This window comes from Zea mays, chromosome 10, assembly GCF_902167145.1.
Source record: "Zea mays cultivar B73 chromosome 10, Zm-B73-REFERENCE-NAM-5.0, whole genome shotgun sequence".
Taxonomy (NCBI): Eukaryota; Viridiplantae; Streptophyta; class Magnoliopsida; order Poales; family Poaceae; genus Zea; species Zea mays.
In genome coordinates this window covers 137,176,866-137,180,848 of record NC_050105.1, presented here as the reverse complement: position 1 = coordinate 137,180,848, position 3,983 = coordinate 137,176,866, and positions in this window count along the sequence as shown.

Below are 3,983 nucleotides of genomic sequence, written 5' to 3'. Positions count from 1 at the left end.
CTTCTTTCATCACACCCTTCGACATGTACTGCTATGTCACCATGCCGTTCGGCTTGAGGAATGCGGGCGCGACGTACCAGCGGTGCATGAACCATGTGTTCGGCGAGCACATTGGCCGCACGGTCGAGGCCTACGTCGATGACATCGTAGTCAAGACGAGGAAAGCCTCCGACCTCCTTTCCGACCTTGAAGTGACATTCCGATGTCTCAAGACGGAGGGCGTCAAGCTCAATCCCGAAAAGCGTGTCTTCGGGGTGCCCCGAGGCATGCTCTTGGGGTTCATCGTCCCCGAGCGGGGCATCGAAGCCGATCCAGAGAAGATCGCGGCGGTCACCAGCATGGGGCCCATCGCGGACTTGAAAGGCGTACGGAGAGTCATGGGATGTATTGCGGCCCTCAGCCTTTTCATCCCGCACCTCGGCAAAGGGGGCCTGCCTCTGTACCGCCTCGGGGCGAATAACGTTTCCCCCGGAAGCCTGCTCCCAAGACCTGCATCGACCCTCCATCAAAATCGACGACACGCCCGAGCCCGAGGCACCCTCGGCCCAGTCCGAGGCACCCTCAGCTCGGCCCGAGCACCCTCGGCCCCCGAGGGCGAGGCGTTGCGCGTCGAGGAGGAGCGAAGCGGGGCCACACCTAATCAAAGATGGTAGACCCCGTACCTGCAATATCTCCACCAAGGAGAGCTACCCCTCGACCGGGCCAGAGCTCGGCGGTTGGCGCGGCCCGCCAAGTCGTTCGTCTTGCTAAGGGACGGGAAGGAGCTCCACCACCGCACCCCGGGCCCTCATCGGAGACACCCGGGGGCTACGCGCTCCCCTGGGAAGGGCCACTTGTCATCGCCAAAGTTCTGAAGCCCGGAACATACAAGCTGGCCAACAGTCAAGGCGAGGTCTACAGCAACACTTCGAACGTCTAATAGCTACGTCGCCTCTACCCTTAAGATGCTTTCAAGTTGTTCGCTCACCTTGCCCCCACGCAAGTTTTAGTCATCAAGGAAGGGTCAGCCTTGCCTCGGCAGAGCCCGACCCTCCCTCGGGGGCTAAAAAGGGGGGAACCCCTCTGCGTCAAAATTTTCAGTCGAAAAGGCTTTTTGCGTTCCCTCGGCTATGTCGGAAGCAGGACCCCAAGGAGCGAACACGGGTGCATGTAAGTGGCAAGGCCGACTGAGCCGAGGGACTCCTACGCCTCTGGGTTACGGACACCTCACTCGTCACCCGCCATGAAAAGTGACCCCCACTTGGGGAAGCCATCCTGCTACTAACAGGCGGGGCCGGACACGCAAAAGTGAAAGGGAAAGGAGCGCGACTTCATACAACGGTGATAAAGTGTTCAGGCCTCAGCGGTCACAGAAAGACACATGTGCATCCAACAGAAACTGTTCCAACAGAGTCAGGCGTCGCCACAGGAAGGAGCCGCGCCGTCGGCTTCGTCCCCACCCTCGGCAAAGTCCATCCTGGCTTCGGACGACGGCGCAGGCGGAAGGATCTCTGCTTCGAAGGTGGTCGCCAGCACCGCGCTCGGACCCGCGGCGGCCGCATCGAGCCTCCGGACTTCTGCCAGGGCGGCTTCATCTTCATCAGGAAGGCAATACCCCTCGCTGACCCGCTCCAGGTCCACGACGTAGTGGGAAGCGAGCACGGCGAAGGCCCGCCTGACGCCGTGGTGTAGCGCCTCGCGGAGTCTGCCGCGCACATGATCGCCCAAGGCCTGCAGGCGACTGTGAGGGGAGCTTCCTGAGGGAACGTTGCCGGAGCCAAGGACCCGGCAGAAGTCCGAGACGGCCTCGGACATGGCCACGTGGTCGGCCTCCCTCTGCTTGGCCGCCCCAGCAAGCGCCTCGGCAAGCGCCTTGGCGGACTCATCAAGGGCGGACTCGAGTTCTACGAACAGCCAGGACGAAAGATCTCAAACACAAGCGGAGGAAACAAGTTGAAACGAAAACCGAAAGTGGCCAAGGCATACCTCCGGCTCGGGCACGCTGCTCCGAGGCTGCGACCTGGGCTACGGCTAGGTCGGCTGCAAGGGTTCTATCCCGGCTTTCGGCCTCGGCAGCCCGACCCCGAGATTGGTCCCGCTCATCGACGATCCGGTCGAACTCCGGCTGTTGTCGTTGCACTTCTGCGCGCGCCGCTGCCGCCTCTGCGCGTGCCGCTGCCACCTCAGCTCTCAGATCGGTGCAGAGCAACCGAAGGTCCGCTACCTCGGTGCCCTGCTGAGAGAGGCGCGTAGTAGCCTCGGCGAACGAGGTCCTCAGGGATCGCAGCGAGCCCCAGACGTCGACCTCGTGGCGGATGAACGACGACTTGGCAGCGCTTAGATCCGTCAGATCCTGAGGAAAGGAAGCGGGGCGTTACGAAAGACGCCTTGGCCACAAAAAAGAAAAGGTATGCCTGAAACCGTTACCTGAAGGATTTTGGGGACGTCCCTGCAGAAAACCTCCAGCGACGACCGGAGCGACCCCACCGTTGCTTCGGCACACTCGCGGAGCTCGTCCCAGGACTGCTCCTCCCGCTCATCGTCGAGAACGAAGAAGGGGTCCGAGGCCTCGCGGGTCCAGAACCGGAGCAACTGGCGCCGACCCTTGGAGCCCCGCCGCACAGCGACAAGGCTGCCGCCCGGCGGGACGGATCGCATCTCTCCGCCCCCTCCTCCGAGGCACCAAGTGCCGACGCCTCGGCCGTCTCAGCGTCGGCAACGACAGGTCGCTCCCCGACTGTGACGGCAGCGGCTTCAGTTGCAGCAGGTGCCGGCACCGCCGACACGTCCGGTGGGGCCTGGGCCACGTCCGCGTCAACCACCTCCCCTAGCACGATGGCCGCCTCGGCAGAAGTACCGGCCTCGGCAACTCACTCCACAGCGACTGGTGCCACCTGAGCCCCCTGCTGTGGAGCGCCTTGCGAGAAGGTTAGCTGAACGGCAAGGCCTGGAGTGGTGCCGGCTGCGGAAGCCGGCGCCGTCTTAAGGGCCTTTCGGGGAGCCAGATCGGTCAGGCCATGGCTTCGCTTGCTGAGGAGGAAGGAAAAATCACGGTCGCGACGTACGAATGAAAAGCCAGGACGAAGACGTTCCAAGATACTTACCCACTCCGGGCCATGATCAACCGTGCCTGAGGGGAGGTCTCTCGGATCTCGACCCCCGAAGCCGCCGCCGAGGTCCGCTTCGCCGGCAACTTCGGCACCACCATTGCTTTGGACACCTGGGAGGCAGACTGCCCAGGCACCGCCACGGCGACCTGAGGGTCGCTCTCCTGCGTTGCCGGCGTGGGCGACGGCTATCGGGGAACAGACGCCTCGACCTGGCTCCCCGGGGCGCCTCAACTCCCCCAGCCGAGGGGTCAAGTACCCTCTCGGTCTGCCCCCTCTCCTCGGGTCGGGACCTCGGTGTCCCGACTCCAGGGACTGACTGCGTCAGCCCACTCGGGGGCTGGCTTGACGGCTCCTGGCCTAACCTCAAGCCAGGGCTGAAGCCGAGGCGGGCAGCCATGTCGTCTTCCTCGTCATCATCCTCATCATCGTCGTCGTCATCAGGCGTTTCCGGCGACGGCTCCCTCGGGAGCCCCTCCCTCTCCTGCCGACGATGGAGCTTTTCCAAGGCATCCCGAGCCCGCATCCGCTCGCGGGCCCGGGTCTTCTCCGCGTCCTTCTTTTTCTTCTTCTCCTCCGCGGCAACCCGCCGCGCTGCTCGGTCCACCGCATCCTGCGGTACCCGTGGTAGGGAAGGCTTGTGCCGCCCCACCTCCTGAGGACGGATGGAAATCCTGACCGTAAGAACTAGGGACAACCCGATGCAAGAGGGAGGAAGGAGCAGACACTCACCAGAGTCACGCACCCTTGGTCAGGGCGCATCAAAGGCTGGGAGAAGGCGCTGAGGTCCGGTTTCCCCAACGCGACGGCCACCCGCCCGTGGAGAACATCGAAGGGAAGAGGATCCGAGGACATCCGCGAGCCCTCCAAGTCAGCCTCCGGTGTCATCTCCCAGAG